The 18,042-nt window shown below is 42.7% G+C and overlaps 1 protein-coding gene across 2 annotated transcripts in view; it reads left to right on the forward strand.

Moving 5' to 3' along the window:
• The window catches only part of LOC144781015 (carbohydrate sulfotransferase 9-like), a 170,359-nt gene that overhangs the window by 39,898 nt on the left and 112,419 nt on the right, over positions 1-18,042 (forward strand). The window lies entirely within an intron of this gene.

Consider the following 18,042-nt stretch of genomic DNA (forward strand, 5'->3'; position numbering starts at 1 on the left):
AGAAGCCACCAGGAGGGTTCAGGGCAGCCTCAGATGGAACTAGTCAGCTGGTTCTTCAGGGAAAGAGGGATATTGCAGCTTGCTATAAGCAGGAGCAGGTCAAGCCATTCAAGTCTCCTCACAGGTCTCAACAGCAAGTGCAGTCATTCGTCTGCCTTCCATGGGTCCAGTAGTATCCTGCAGAAGGTGTCCAGAGGTGCCACAATTATGCCTGCTACTATCCTGTGGGTGAGGGTGAATCCTGGTAGAAATTCCCAGGGTAACCCTACCCACGTTTACAGCAGTTCCTGTGTGCCCTTCTGCAACAACTGTGCAGTGCCCTTCTCTGCCCAAATCAAAGTTGTGGAAAACGTTCTCCCTTTATGCATAGCCTATGTGCCCACCCCAGAGGTGTGGCCAGGAAAATGAGCAACCCCTCCTCTGTGATAATTTCAGACCAGTTCTGGGCGCAGCTACTCTCACACTGGGATTGGTGCCTGTCTGACTGGGAAAACAAAAAAGGGCCCTGTCCTGGTGTCAGCTAACATTTTTCTATGACAGGATAGGCCTCTTTCAAGTTAATCAAGTTCCTGGGCACAGTCCAGATGGTCGTCCTGCCAGAGGAACAGAAACACCTCCCCACACCCAAGGCCTTAGTCCTACCCAGGGACCAGTTTTCACACCTTATCAAGGGGACTATTCTACTGCCAGGCGACAGTCAGAGCTTATGTAAATGTGCCTCAACAGCCTTAAGGTAATGGATATAGTTATTGCAAATCCCTCTTCCGTGGTCTATTGGGCTTATTAAAAATATTTTACAAATTCTAAGAATTACATTTGTAGGTGTTTCCTAGCAGATAGCATTGAATATGATATCCCAATGCTTTCCTTTGGAACAGCCAGTCCTGCTACAGTGATAATTGCTTTTGGGAGGCCCTTTCACTGTAAGGACATGTTTACCATGAAACATTTGCATGCCCTACTTTTTAATACAATGATCCCTGCCTTATAGGCAGTAAGATCTACCTAGTGTTGCTTTATTAAGATTTAAAAGAAGGTTTAGGTGTGTCAGAAATAGTTTTTTTGAAAGGCATATTTTTTAGTTTTAAAACTGTACAGCTATGCTACAATGTTAGCTATGCAGGTATGTTTGCAGTGTCACTGTGGGGGCGTTGGGGGCACAATGGGTGCTGCAGTCCATTAGTGACATTTAACCTACAGGCCATGGGTACACTTTGTACACTATATGAGGAACTTCAAGTAAGTTCAATTTGCCAATTTGGAGTATAGACACATTTTAAATGTTTTAGGGGTTAGAGCTCATGCATTTGTTTCTGGTTAGCAGAGTCCCAGTTCACAGAGTCAAAAAACTAGCAGCACCAGTCAAAAAAATGTGGCTGATCATGCAAAGAGAGGCATTTTTCTAAATATAAATATTAATATATCTTCAAGATAAAAAGATATGGAATGAAGAATTTAAATAAAATGATATGTGTATGCACTTACCTTCATGATAATGTAATTGCCAATATTCTGGATATAATATTTTGGTAGGACGATATTGAAAACTTGATATGGTGACAGAACACCGACAACCCCTGCAAATAAGATGGGAATACCAGATTCGAATGTTGGGAAATGCTTTATCAATATGCCTCCTCATGAATAAACAAATGACAGCATATCAAAAATGCCAGCTGGCATAAAAGAAATACGAATACCTATAAATCCGCCATACACACTGTGGATTGTCACTGACAAAGCAGCTTTAAAAATGCTTTGGACTTTCAATTGTTTTCAAATCACTTCCTCAAGTACACACTTTTCCATCAAATATGTCCTTTTTATGTTGAATAATAACACTTCAAGAACATTTAGCTTTTTAACACACACACTGTATGATTGATAAGAGTAGGGCTTGAATAGTGACAACTCACCATGTGACATTGCTAAATTAAGAGGCGATACAGTCATGTTGCAAGTTCTGAAGTGTGTAACAGTGTGCTTTTGTGTGTATGCCTGTGACCTTGACATTAGTTTGGCTGACTGCCACTTTAAAGATCGGGAGATGTGGAGGGCTGTCTTCTTCAGTGTGGCTACACCCTCTGAATTACATACTGTGCTGCATTCCAGGTAACCAAGCCTAGGGTACTGGTAAGCTACCAGTAGCCCCCAAGCTAACATTTGGAGACCCCTGTTCTAATCTGATGTTAATGTTTCATGCTATATTACTCATGACCACCCCCTGAGCCCGTCTGGTTTGTAGATGGTTACTGCCCTGGCCAAACGTCATGGGAATTGTGTTTTAAGACATATAAATACTATAAAACGATGGGAATAAGAATTGCTTTGCATAAGGTCACAATCTTAGAGGGCATGCAGGCTGCCATGCTGAGCAAGCATACTTTTGAAAATCTGGTTCGGTATCTAGAAGCACATTTACAGCCTTAGTGAAGAAGCAATTGTTGTTTGAGAATATGTCCCTTTGAATTAAAAGCTTTCTCCAAAACCAATGAACTAATTTGTGAACCACGTGAATCAGTCTGAATGAGTGAACCAATTTGAATTTCCAGCATTGGACAGTAAGATTTAAAAATACAAAAAAAAGAACCAGTGATTCAGAATGGCTAAATTCTTTAGAAAAGGAGCTCCAATCAAATGGTTTTGTAGGCATCTTTTTTCCAGACTATTCAATTGATAATTAAAAAAAAACCGGTAGGCAGGATGATTTCTTGAATGGTGATGCCTGTTTTACATCCTTGTGAAAATCTTGAAACCCACCTTATTCACATAGTTTTCAAGAGGGTACTCAAATTACTTAACTTAATAAGGATTAAATATTTAAAGATTTCCACTAGTACAAGGTGTACGATATCAAGCCAAGGACGATCAGTAATTGTTCACAAAGTAGAAGTTGTCTATATTGAGGAGCTCCCACTATGTGAGAACCATGCATGGCAGATAGCAGTCCTGTTGTCTGCTGCCTGCTCTCTCCATGTGCCAAAGCAGTCTATCATTTCTGTATGTTTGCAATGAGCCAGAATCCTAAAATCCACCTCATTATCATTTTTGAGGAGTCAATACTGAGCGTCATCATGAAAAAACTCTTTGCTTTGAGCATACTTGATAAATCAGTGCAGTGCAATAATCTGGCCATGTTACAGCTATGATATTTGGCAAACACAGCCTATGGAGGGACCCATAAAGTTAATGCTAATAGATCACAATTAGTACAGTGACTCGGAGGAAATTACTCTTCAAGCCTCTTACCTTAAGAGCATCTTGTTCTTAATATTCTGTTATGATCTTTGACTATTAACTGGGTTCCTATAACACATTGGGCCTGAGTTATATATTGGCGGAGAGGATACTCCATACTAGTGTCCGCCAATGCAGTGGCCTGCCTACTGCACTTACATGTAAGCGGACCTTAGGGCTAATCATGATGATGACTACTCTTTCTCCACCAGGCTTAATCCCCTCTGAAGACTCTGGGAAGTAAGGGCCATTAGAGAAAAGGCTACAAGTTAGATGGGCAGACATGCAGTAATATTTTACTGTTCCTTACTGCCAGGTAAAACCTTGCGGTAAGGATCAGTAAAACCATTATAATTCTCCCCTTACCTTGGGAGAAGCCTCCCATGGCGAGGGGAGCATTACTTTTTTCTTTTCAAATAGGAAACCCCGTTTTGGGATTTATTTATTTTTTTAAAGAAAAAAGAATACAGTTTGCTGCAGGGTTGCATCCTTCCGATGGAGTCCAGCAGCAAATAGTAAAATGCATTGACAGAAAACGCTGTGAAGGCAGTGCCTGCTAGTACCTTTATAAATTACCACCTGGTATGCGGTCATTTATAAATCTAGCCGGCAGAGTACTGTCGGCCTGGTGGACATAAAGTCCTCTGCCAGGCCAATGGACACTACTCAAGCCACCAAAATAAAAATCAGGACCATTGTCTTTGGATTTTGGACTTGGGCATCAGTTAAAGTAATCAGGCAGGTGGCTCTAAAGGACTTCTCTCCATTAAAAGTAAAGTTTGACTGTTTTTTTTGGTTGCAGAGTTTTATATAGCGCGAACTAGACCCGAACCGAATCAGGTATCAGAGCTCTTTACATAGCACCAGTTACGTTACATGAGGGGACACTTTCATTTGTTTAGGCAGGGGAGATTAAGTGATTTGCCCAGAATCACAGGAGGTTTTTGGCGTCGTTACCGAGACTCGACCCCAGATCCCCAGGTCCGAGGTCGAGCGTCTTAGCTGTTAGGCCAACCCCTCTCCCCTGGTGATATTATTTTAAGCCTTATCGTGAGTCTTTAGAGTTGGACAGCTGAACATTATATCAAGCAGTTTGAGGGAATTACCACAGTCACATTAGCAGGAGTGGCCATCTCAAGAGTGTTCCATCAGGGCAGTCGAGAGAAACACTCTCCCAATGTCAATCACTGCTGGTGGAATGTCTGCCATCAATTCTGGGGATTTTGAATACATCTTGAAAATAAGGGTAAATTGTCAATGCTCCCAGATCTGGTCTCCCTAATACACTGGGGGATTACAAAGAAGCTAGCAACAGCATGCATAGCTTTCCATGGAAGCCGGACACCATTTCAATGACCGTCTTTTACAGAGTAAACTCTGACAGACATTCTGGTAGACGACAACCACAACTGAATGGATGATACACTACAGTCTCTACCAGAGTTAACGCACAACCTTGGTGTGTAGAAAAGTGTCTCTACCTACAGCACATCCTCCGCTTTAGTTACATTAAATAGTGGTCTTATACCGCTAAAGGGGAGGATGTTGAACCAGATATTTTTAGGCAGGCACTCTTGGTTCTTTAATTCCACTACAGAAGCTTCTTCTCAACACACTGCCTGAACATCTCCCGCTGCTCTTTGTAGAGTGTGATGCTTCAAACTTTGTCTTTTCCTTTTCTTACTATACAGTCTCTTGCTTGGAGGTTCAGTTTTCTCATCTTACTGCAAGTGCCGCCTTCGTCAGATGATATTTGTAAGAAACTGGGTTATTGGTTTCAGGGATTGGATGCCCCACTCAGCCAACAGCCACTATCCTTGTCAGAGTGTACCACAAAAGTCACTAAATTAACCTGTGCTGGACCCTCTTAGCAGTCAAGATTAACTTAGAGGCAATGTGTAAAGTATTTATGCAGCACACAAACAGTAATGAAGCAAAAACATAACACAAGAAACATTCCAAACCAATTCAGAAACATTAAGTACATTTCAATAAAAAATTAAATCAGTAGAACCAGAGATGTTCAGTTGCAAAGTTTTAGGTAAATAACGCACTAAAAGCACAAAGCGCCATTCGTGGTCATCATGCTAGACCGGGGGAAAGTCACAAGTTTCGGCCAACTGTGATGGATCGTGGGTTGGATACGGGGACCTGGTTAGTCCAGCTGAGAAAGTTACTGTCTCAAAGTTCGGCATGAAGAGTTTATGACAATGAAGGAGGCCATGAGGAGCAGGGTCGGCATGGAGCAGGGAAAGTGTTGTGGGTAGTCTTTGCTGAGCACAAAGAGCATGCCAGGCGGTGCAGGCCGTTGTTGCGGTACTGGGAAGAGTTGGCCAGGCATCACGAAGGGTGATTGCTGGAAGTTCTTCTTCGCCGTCACCGTGACTGTCATTACTGTAGCGTGAAGGGCAGGTCTCGCATTGCCAATGATTGCTGGCAGTCACTGTAGCACAAATATTTGGGTTCACCAGGGCTTTGTGTTGGCGGTCATCACAGGAGTCAGAGTCTTGACACAAACTGGCCTGTTTGCAGTCGCAAAGAGCCCACTACTTCAGGAGTTCACCTTTCGTCACAGGAGTAGCCATCCAAGGGCCAGGGACTGGTGGAGTCACCTCTTGGGGATCAGGAACTCATTCCAGCAGAATCCAGCAGGGCTCAGGCAAGTTTAGTTGCAGGTCTGGTTGCAGCAGGTCAGGTAGGCAGTTGGAGGGAGGCCTCTGGAGCTTGGTCTGTCCCTGTAGCTAAAACAGGAGGTCAGCCAACTCACCCTTGGGGGCACTCAGGTTAACCTGGGTTGAAGGTAGGAAATCCAGTGTTCCCAGAGAACAAGGCAATCCTCAAGCAGCAAGGTGGTCCTCTGGTAGCAGAAGAGTAGTTCTCTGGTGGCAGGGCCATCCTTCTTCTATAATGTCCACAAGTCCGTAATGGTAAGAGGCTCTGGAAGTTCAATATTTATACCTGGTGCTAGTTTATGACATATGGGGATTCACCATATTACCCCCACACCTGGATCTGGAAAGTTCTTCCCTTCCCCTGTGAAGACTCCAAGAAGTCTGGGGTGACAAAAGGCAGCGCAGGTCTGGTGTCAGATATTTTTATGTTGAGCCTGGGCAGCACTTGAGGGGAAGTTTCTCTCCCTCTGCGATATGCAATTTGTATTACACGTAGGCAACTGACTGTAGCGGTCTTCCACAACGGTACCGCTAGGCATGTGATGGACTGTGTTTGTCCTCATTGTGTGCGACCAACTCTGGAACATACTTAGTACAATATACCTATCTCCGTGATTCCATGTGAGTACTTTTGTATTGTTTGAGCACGCTTTTTTTCATTACACCTATGCATGTAATGCAATGATTTAGCTGGGCATGTCGTCGCCATATTTCACACGGGATGAGAGGAGATTAGTAATGGGTTTATTATGGCCAGCCACATGCCAGTGATTGCACAGTAACATAGGAAGCTTTTGACTCTCACGCATAATGTTAGTTGACACTTGGTTGTCTGCTGTGACAGACTTTGATTATATACCTGGAGGTGAGGTGTTCACACTGGGTCTACCACTCAGACTCAGTATAGTCTACATCACGCGGATAGAGAAACACTGTATTTGTAAGTAAAGTTTGTATATACATTAATTTACAGGTTTCTCGTCTTCCTATGTCCTGAAGAGTCCTAACTACATGGGCCGAAATGCGTTGACTTCTATCAATGGAGGAGCCCGATTAAAAATGTACATTTATTTTTACTACGAGGGACACACAGCAAAACTCCTCAGGCCTGGATGTTCCCTCATGTGTGCTACCATAATGGATTACCTCTAATATGGACTGCGCATGACAAATTTAAATCGCAGCCATATGCCGGTATAAAATACTTGGAAGAGAGATGATAATCATTAATGTGAGGGACAGTTAGTATATGTGTTCCTTTGTTTTGGTCTTCTGTGAAAACGAAAACATTTTTGTGTCATGTATAGAATGATATGCGTTTCATTGTGATGTCAGTATTTCTTATGTCATTTTTACATGTAGGCACACTCCTATACTCTCCTCTTACTAGCAGTTTTGGTTTTCTTTATAATTAAAGTAAAAATAAATGACATTGTGTATTCTTGTATACCGGACCATTGATCAATTAATATGTTTACTGGCATAGTTTTGTAACTATTTGTTCTCACAGATTACCAGTTTTTCTGTCTCTTATACGTGGAGCCCAGGTCCTAGTGGGATTATTTGGGCAAATCCCTATTGTTTTTTATATGCGCTGCTCTGCGAGGCATGTTGTATTCAAGTCTAGGGACATTCAACACGCCCAGCACTTTTGGTTGGTTGGTTGGCATGCCTTTAACAATTCCTAAACTCTGATTGGTTAATAGTGCCCATCTTTAGGTGCTTGGTTCCCTCCCATGGGACATCATGGAATCATCCTTTTAGTTGGCTATCTCTGGCTACCTGTTGACTCCACGGTTGCACCCCTTCCTTCCCGCCATTGCTGCCATCCTTCCGCCGCCTGATTGTTTTCAATGGGAGTTTCCTTGCACTGCTTTTTACTGAACATCTCTGGCCACCTGTTTCCGTTGTGAGCAATTCGCCCCCTCCTTCGCAGCAGATTCTCAGCCATGATATGTCTCTGGTGGCAAGTAATTGCAGCAATATGTGAAGGATGCCTGCAGGCCTGGGCTCTGCTTCTACAAGGCCAGGCACAACGTATTCCACAATGCACACTTATCCAGATCCTGTGTGTTGTGTAAACATCAACAAATGCTGCTCTACTAACACATAAGATGCGGAGGCCGGCCTAAACAGCAGTACATCATCACTTTTCTATAGTGGCTCTAATTACTCAACTAACTGACCTCGGAAGGATGTACAGCCAATTCGGTATGGCTAGGATTTGAGCATGTGAACTGAGGCCACCGTTGTCGGCAAGCATTAAACACAGACATTAGTCTGGTACTCTGTGTGCTATGTTATAAACCTGGGAAAACTGCATCTGCGAACGAAAAAAATCTGTATTTGTAAAGCGCAAACTACTCACCCTTACGGGCTCCAAGGCGCTGGGGGCCTTTATGGAAATTGAGGGCCAGATGTAGGTAATCTCAATTTACCTACTCTTAAATACCGAATCATACCGAGTAGGTAAATGGGATGTAGGTAATTTCTCTTTTTAAATTACCGAATCGGTAAGATTCGGTAATTACCGAATCGGTATTTACCGATTCGGTAATTGACATTCATTCCTATGGGCCTGGAGGCCCATAGGAATGAATGTCAATTACCGAATCTGTAAATACCAATTCGGTAATTGGGGGAAACATTGAAGGGTGGCAGGGTGTCACTTTGATACCCTGTTCCATCCCTCAATCGTGTATGGGTGCACATGTTGCAGACATACATGCCCTAAGGGCATGTATGTCTGCAACATGGCAGCGTTTGAAAAGCCAAAAAAATGCTTTTTCAAGGCTTTTCATTATTTACCACCTTCTAGTTGGTGGTAAATAACAAATTCTTAAAGCCCTGTAGCACTGATTACAGTGCTACCTACATCTGATAATACAGATTCAGTAATTTTACAGAATCGGTAATTTTACCGAATCTGTATTTTAGGTGGCCCTACATCTCAGTATCCAAATACCGGCCGTTACCGACCGATATTTGGATACCTACATCTGGCCCTGAGTGAGCTATTGCCCAGAGTCACATGGTGCTGAGCTGAGGATGGAGCCAGGGATCGAACTGTGAACCCTGTGCTCCAAAGTCAGCTGCCCTGGCCACTGCACCACACCTCGCGACTATCACCACACCTCTCCACTATTGAACGAAACCTTGTGAACTCTTTTTAGTATGAACATTTGATATCAATTTCTGCAACTTCTTTTCTTCATAGGAATAAAATGTTTTGTTAAAATAGCGTCTGGTATGGTAGATTGTTTGATAAAAGCGCCCTAAATATCCCATGTCATTACAGAGCTTGATAGCACTATTTTTCTCAATCTGGGAAACATGGAAGGCAGAGTTGGACAATCTACAATTTAAATACAAGACTTTCGGCTTTACCAAAATATAACTACATCTGATGCATTAATCAATTGAGCCTCCTTAGATGCAGTAGCATAATTTTTTCTGAAAAACAAATTTGAACAACTCGGTGCTTCAGTGGGTGCTGATGTAAACTTTTCAGCGGTGAATACCGTACTGTGCAACTTCTTTCAAATTGAAACAGGATGAGGGATGACCAAATCACAATTTTATAGCTTTTTTTTATTTGTATCTTGTTACCAGAGGGTTTAGACCCTAAGCCCTTGCTTTCTCAAGTTGTGGTAATTTCGTGCCACCTTGTGGCAGGACCAGAGCTGTTTGCAATCTCAATTCGCTCCGTCTTTACGGGTGCATGTGAGGCTTCAAATGATGTCTAAAACTTCATCCCTCTCTGATCTTTCATGCCCATTTGGTCAATCCATATATACTCTAGACTCTTACTTGCTGCTAGAGCCCTTTGCGTTTTCAAGCTCGACCATGGCGGACTGGACATCTAATCCACAGTATCCTTCACTGCTTTCCTGGAGTCCTATTGTGAGGCATATTGCAATGCAAATGCTTGTTTGTGTATGTGCCATTAAATATGATGGGGTTACCCGTGTCCCTCAGAACCTGGGTATGCAGGTATGAGTACAAACAGTTCAGTTGGGTGAACAAAATCTCCTCAAGGGGAATTGTAAAATAATGTTGTTCATTAAATATTGAAAGGGCCTATAAATGATCCCTCAAGTTTGTGTGAAACTCCTACTCAAAAAACACAAATCTTTAAAGAAAAATGATTTACAAAAACCACTGACACAACACAACCAACAACTTGTTTTAAATATATTATCATACATCAAAACATGTATATCTATCTCTTTTCCTATTTCTCTTTTCAACGGCTGTCCAGAGAACATAAAGACCAACACATCACATTAACATATACATAGTGGAAATCACAAATCTCCCGGTGATTACATACACAAACATGAGACCTTGGAACCACAAATAATCAAAATGTCCCAAAAAGGTTTTGTTCAGTGTATCCTTATATTTTCTTTGCATACTCCAAGGATAGCTGAAATGGGACATAGCGTAATGTCCTTGACGTTTCGACCCTGTGATCAAGTGTTATTCACTATATATCATGGCGGGTCTTCTTCAGGACTAAAACAGACCAAAGGGCAGCCTTAAATGTATTCAAAGAAAGACTCATATGGAGTATCCAAAACGGTATCCATTAGTTATGTAACATGACATCCCAGACCCCAGCCGGGATTCACTCAATGTGGGGATAGGGTTATTATCACCATTGTTCAACTGTAGTCCTCTTGGCCCAATTATGGCTTCATTTAAAATAAACAGCAGCAGCTCCTGTCTTGTCTGCTGTCTTCCTGTGTGGCAAAGCCCTTCGAAGTGGGACAGGGAACATCTCTGCCCCTTGCATCCTACCCACACTTAGTCCACTTTTGTGTCACTTTCTTATACCTGGTGTTAGCTTTTGACATCTGGGGATTCTCCTTACTAGCCCCATACCTGATTCTGGACAGTTCTACCCTTCCCATGTAAAGGGTCCAAGAATTCTGGGGTGACAAAAGACAGGGCAGGTGTGGTGCCAGATATTTTTTGTGTATGTACGCAGCAAAGTTCTTCAAAGTGGACAAGGGAACAGCTCCGCCCCAGCATCATACCCACACTTGGTCCCCTTTTGTGTTTCTATCTAGGACGAATACACCAGGACCACCAGCAGAGCCATTCACAGTCATTTGAACCAGGAAACTGACAGAGGTGCAAAATGGTTAAGACAAGAAAAGGCTAACATGCTAAAAGTGGCATTTTCTTGAATTGCGACTTCAATTCAATTCAATAAACTTTCATTCAATTTTCAAAGAAAATCATACAAATGTACAATAAAAAATTGTACATTTAAAAAAAAAACAAGCTTAAGATAATACGCTGCCAAAACAAAGCATAAAATATGTCCAGACAACAATCCCTTTAAAACCCTGAATATTTACAAGTACTAAAAATTGACATAAAATCCTGAAAGTGAGTACAGTACTAGCGAGATGTACATAAGACCGCAGATAGAAAATGGGAAACAAAAAAGCTCAATTTAGGAGTGGTCAGAAGCTGTAAGTATAAATCGGCCGGCCTAATTTGCGTAAATCCCTGCGTGGCTAGTATGGGTCTTAGAAATTTATGTCGCAGGGCAGAGAACTTTGGGCAAAGTAAAACTATATGCATGGAGTTACAAATGGAGGCTTAGTCACAGGGACAAGGGGGCAAAGTAGATTGTGAAAGCCAAACACCCTTTGGAAATGACAATTGGTAAAAGATATTCAGTTTCAGGAATGTTAACAGATGCCGATGTTAATTGGACATATCCAGAAGAAGGTAGGACTCCATTTCAGTGGCTGATTTCTCCAGAAAGTAGGCTTGAAATTACTGTTTTGCTAAGGCAGATTTCTCCCTTTCAGCAGCCACTCTCTGGGCAAAGACCTGCTTCACCCAGATTAACTCCTTTTTTTTTAATACCAAAAGGATCGAGAAAAAGTTCTGGTCAACCCAGTTCGAAAAAAAGATTTCTTGATGTATAAAATCCATGGGATCTGGGTGGATTTATCTTGAGTCAGACAATCCTGGAGGATGAGTCTATTTAGGTGGAGTTCCGCTTTATACCAAACAGAGCACCATAAAGGCAATGGCTGAATGCAAATAAAGTCAGAAATACAATTCAAACGATGTTCCTCATGGGCAATTTCGGCAGGGGTGCCCTGGCTTATGCCTAGAAGATTTCTTAAGAACCTGTTTTCGAATACCTCGGTGGAATCAATTTTAGCATGGACCCAGCTTTCACACTCAAAAGTGGCAATCAAGATGCACTTAGCCTTGTAGACATCTAAGACAAGTTTAGGAGGTCTGTGACCACTTTTTCTGGCAAAATCGTGCACACCTTAAATGGCTTGTCGCAGGGATTCCGTTCTCCTACAGAACTGTGCATAGAGACTTGGAACCTCAGTAAGTTAGGGTGTGCCAAAACTCACCTTAGTACCCAAAATCCCCTACCAGACTAGCTTCAGTGTCTCAATGGTTATTACAAACTCCCAATGTTTAGACAAACCAGAACATGGACTTAGTACACCTCAGGTAACGTGGAACACATGAACACTCTTTCGTTATACAATCGTTTCAATCCAGAACAAGGAGTAAATGAGGACGCGTGCACATTTGAAATGTTTATTTTCTAATGCAGTGTTCTCAAACGCAGTATCTTAGCTAATACAAGCAAACATATTATAAGGAACAAAGTAATCAGCATAGTTGGTAGTCCATAGAATACAAAAGGTGAAAGCATGTTAAAATGCTAAAGTGAAGAAGGTTAAACAACACCTAATTCTCACCCTCCCTAGCTAGTATATTATATTATATCTAAGAAGGTCTCTTTGGGTTTTAGCAGGGCGGGCCCATACCTCAGATCCTAGTGGTAAGGGATCACATCATCTTCCACCTGCTCTCTGCATGCGAAGCACCATCAAGTGTGTGTGTATGCTCTGTGCAAAGCAATATAAAACGTGCCAGAATTTGGCCGCAGCTGCATGTATGTTATGTCTAGGAACGTGCGAAGATCAGACCTCATAACAACTATTGTGTTGAGATATCCTTGAAGGTTTCAGCACTCACTGTACAGACACAGCTCACCAAGCAAAGCTGCTATCAGAGCAATAACATATTATTCTTGTGTGAAGCATAACATTATACTAGGCTCAAAGCTAACGTAACAATTATGTGTCGTGTGCAGATGCGGCAGAAAGGTAAAATGGCATTTAAACTCCTAATAAGCTCATGCTAACTTAACATAGTGTGAAGGCAAAGCACATCCATATGACACCCTCCCTTGATCAGAGCACTGATAAGATAAGATAAGATAAGGGGCACATATTTGAAATGCAGAGTTCAATAACAATAGTCAGTTCAAATTTGAGTAAGTGAGAAAAACATATTTTTGTCACCCAAAACACCAAAATCTCACCATCATGACAATTTAGTGTTCACTTAAATCAAAGTCAATAGGTCTGGGGCTCAAAAAGTTTTCCATAGCTCCCGGAAAAAAACGAAAAATGTTTAATGTCAACCATGGCATCGACAGACCTTAATCTAGCATTGAATATGCAAAATAAGCAGCAACAGCTTCCAAAAGGAAGTCACTGTTCTCATCCGAAAAGAATTCAGCCATCCAATTCAATAGTGGGAAAGAACACACATGCTCTTCAATTACCGGAGCCTCTAGCACCATCAGAGGGCAAATCGGTGGGTTCTCAATGAAGCTGTGTGCCAAGAAATCTTGCGCCGCTGCGAATATATTCCAACGACCCAGCATTCCATGCATCGCTGCAAAGGCCATAATCCCTCCATCAGAACAAAGCAATTCATGAGCTACTAAGGGACTCATGAGCTGGTTATAATCCACTTCAGGAGACACCACATTGCAGAGACACAAATCCAGGGCCCAGTCGAAATCGCAGCTCAGGCAATGAAAGACAGGCTGGACACATGTAAAATAGGAAAATCGAAAAGATAATCCATAAACTGCACTTAAGGTGGTGAGCGGCAGCGCACCATAATATTCAAGCATCCTGTTGCCTGCTGAATTAGTAGTGACAGAATGGTCATTCTCAAAACAGGGATCGACCCTGACCTGTGTAAAGCCATCAGCTAAACCCAGAAATCGATGTTGGCACGAGTCAGCACTTCTGTGCCACAGCAGCCAACCTTTGAGGTTCAAACTGGATATGTTAAAGGACGAATTTAGCATTAGAGTTTGCAACTCCCTGATCGAAAATTTTGTAGTATCACCCCAACCTGAATATTCTTCCAAATCGGGGAAAGGAGTATTTAATTTTTTAGAAGTAGCCAATCCACAGCATGTTGTCTGTGAAATGGTAGAATTCAAAAACAACATATGATTCGGGATGAGACATGCACGGTGCAAAGCCTCAGTGCCTTGCTCCTGCCAACTTTTAGAACCCCAAACAGATTTAAGGTCAACTGTTTCCTTCCACAACTCGTAGCCTCCAACAGCTAGCTGGTCTAGAAAGGACTTCGAGTACAATAACTTAGTATCGGTAAGTCTAACCTTGGACATGGATTTTTCTGTTATTTTAAAATAAAATGATGTAGGATTGGACTGATTAAAATCAGTAAAATAAGTGTACTTTTTCAAAAAGGTACTTGAACTGCCTTGTACAGGAGCCGGACAATGTTCCCATTGTGTATAATTCACAGTGCTTCTCCTGGAATTAGTTTTATGTAGATAGTGGTTGCCAAAATGTTGGAAACAAAATAAATCACCATAATTAGCAGATTCTAAATACAAATCTTCAGCATCAAAAGCAGCATAATATTTCAAATCAGAAAACAACGCCTCTACGGCCTGAACATCCCAATCATCAGAACATATGTTTTGTTTAACTACATCCCCCATGTTAACTCTAAGCACATTAGGGACATTTATAACCTCAGTGAGGCCATGGATGTGAAATTTAACCGCATCCCATACTATCCCATCCAGGACAGGCCAAGCAGTGATGTTAACAAAAGCCAAGCCTCTCTTCAATCTGTGTGCAGTATGTGATGAGGAATGGGGTGCCAATGTTCCATTTAGATGTCGAATGCATGTTCTCTCTTCGACATAGTGTCCATTGACGATCCGGAAAAAATAAAACACAAAACCAATTGACATAAAAAGGTAAATCGAAAAAAGCACCAGCCAAATATATGTCCAAGGGGGAATCAAAAAATGTTTTCTAAATAATCTTGTATAGACTGCAATCCGTGAGGGCTTCCCTGATATGTGTGAAACTGTGTCGAATGAAAATCTGGATTCTGTGGCCAAACGAGTTTGCAAATCAGGCATCGATAAGTCAGTTGGGTAAGAGTAGTCGGTTTCATCAAGTTGAGTACCGGGCAATGTACTCAATTAAGGACTAGAAATTGCAGGCATATCGATGGCCACCTCCGGCTCAGGATTAGAAGCAGTGGCCAATACATAATTTCTCACCATCGAAGGACAGGAGACTGCTGGTGTCATACTAAGAAGAATCGGCCACTCTGTGTATCTTGACATTGTCAATGGAGAAATACCTGTTTTCCTTACGACCTGGAAGTGGTGGTAAAATGACTGTTCTTGTGCCCTTCACACCAAGCACAGGAACTGGAGCTCGGTAAGAGGGATAAAATTCTTTCTTGTTTTTGATCTTCTCCCAAACCAATTCTCTGACTTGCGGTAGCCAGCCAACTACCGGGATCTGCAACGCATCATCCGAAGTGGAGGGCAAATGTTCCTTTGCAAGACTGTCTCTTGTCTTTTTTAGAGTCTGTAAGATATTGCAATGTTCATCTACGTCAAAGGAGGCAGCAACAGCCACCGAGTCTAGACCGTCAAGGTCCGGTACATACATCTTGATACCAAAGAGCATTTTGTATGGGTTTCACCCACCCAGAGACCTTCTAGGGAGATTATTAAGAGCACGCTGCACGCCATTGAGATGGGCCTGCCAGTTCCTGCCAGTGCCTATAACCCGAGCTGTCAATGATTGCTTTAAGTCACGGTTCATTCGTTCAACTACACTGTTGCCCTCAGGCCTGTATGGAGACGAAAACTTGACTTGGACCCCCAACATAGCCATGGCATCCTTATACGCCTTAGAGGCGAAAGCATGACCCTGATCCGAATGGAATGTACCACAGGCAAAAATCCCTACAAAGACACGCAAATCCCTTATGACAGTCCGTGAATCAGCGCTGCGGTGAGGCCACACCCATACAAAGCGTGTGCATGAATCAACTGCGACTAAGACGTACTTATATGCAGTATCAGAAGAACAAGGACCGCAGTGATCCAAATAAACACAACCCAGTGGTTTATTAGAAATGAACAACTGTGTTTGGGGCGGACGCGCAGCAGTTGAAGGCTTAATCTGCTGGCAAATGTCACATTGAAGGACATAATCGCGCGTCTGTTTGTACAGTCCCCGCCACCAAAAACACTGTTGTAATTGGGACACAGTGGCAGAAACGCCCGCATGCGCAGATGCAACACCTTCATGGGCTGCTGTGATCAATGTATTTCTGTGTTCCGAGTTGGGAATCAATCTCTACCCAACGTCAGGTATTTTCACATAAGGAACCTTATCGGGACTTAAGTGGTATGAGTACTTCGAAGGGAACCCCTTAGGATATTTACTTCCCTTCTCAGTCGCAGCAACAGCTGCCAAGATATCATCATCAATCTTACTTTTAGACCATGTAACTGCGGCAACTAAATATGTCGATGCTGCTGATTTCGCTGCCTCATCAGCAAGCGAGTTGCCAACAGCGTGGACTCCAACGCGCTGATGACCAAGAGTATTAATTACAAATACGAGTGGCAACTGCTCTTTAAGCTCAGCCACTCGGACCCAGATCATTTTATGTTTTATTGTGCTACCCTTGGAATCACGAAAATCATTCTGAATCCAAAAGAACAAGTTCTCATTGTAAGACTGGACAAAGTAGTAAGAATCACTTACAATAAGAGTCGTCACACTAGGATCAGCGTACTCCAATGCAAGCATCAGAGCACAAAGCTCTGCTAATTGTGCAGTGCAGTCCCCTAGAGTCTGCGTGTGCACGACTCTGGACTTGAACTCATCGTTCACCATGGCACCTACCAGAATGGCGCATGCGGACACGTAGGCGTGTTTAGAACCATGCGCAACCTGCGCCGAACCATCAGTGTATATGATGCAATGGAAATCCTCCAAAAGCCTCATAGCCAAAGGTGCAGGATGAACGAATTCATATTGCAAAAACTCTTGCGACCGCAAGGAGGCATCAAAATAAATGTGACATCCGGAGATGTCAATGATGCTGCCCATTGTATCCACCGAGGGTGAAAAGCTTTAGAATTAGGTACACTGGCTTTCATAACTGCCTCCAAAGCAGGACACGGGGTAACAACCTACATGCGTTTTCCCTGTGACAGAGCACGTTCCTTAAGAATCGCCATCTGTACAGCCGTCAAAACTTTCTCCACAGTGGAAAATCGCATTTCAGCCGACGTGTACAAGTGTACAAGTGTGACTTGTAGGCAATAGGTACTGTGTCTCCTTCATTAAAAGTAAGGTAAGTGAAACCCACCGCCCCAGGGACGATTCTTATCACCAGGTTGGTGTGGTTATCACGAGTCAGTAAGTATTTAGAAGCGAGCAGATAAGCCGGCAAAGATTGCAGAATAGCTGAGTGCTCCGGCAGCCAGCATGATTTGGTAAAAGTAGGTTGTATCAAAGCATACAAAGGCTTGATAGGCTGGGCATATTCAGGAATGTATGTCCTCCTGAAATTCAAAAATCCCAGCAAAGACTGTAATTTTTTCAGAGTTGTTGGAGCGCGCAGTTGTGCGCATTTCTCCAAGTAGTGAGGAGCTAATCCTCGACCTTCATTGTTGAGCTCATACTCCAGGAACAAAACTGTGTACTCTGCAATGTGCGACTTTGCAAAGTTAATTTTGTAACCGAAGTCCGCAAAGCTACAAATTATGCGGTCAACTCGACACAGATGCTCCCAAAGTTCGTCGTCTGTGAGATAAATGTCATCCACATACGAGCATGCATCAGGGTCGATTCTCTCCAAGAGAGAGACAATGCGGGCAGCAAACACACCAGGACTATTCTTATAGCCCATCGGTAAACGTTTGAACTGTTTTTGGACGCCGCCGCATGTAAAACTGGTCCATTGGGAA

This window comes from Lissotriton helveticus, chromosome 9, assembly GCF_964261635.1.
Source record: "Lissotriton helveticus chromosome 9, aLisHel1.1, whole genome shotgun sequence".
Lineage (NCBI taxonomy): Eukaryota > Metazoa > Chordata > Amphibia > Caudata > Salamandridae > Lissotriton > Lissotriton helveticus.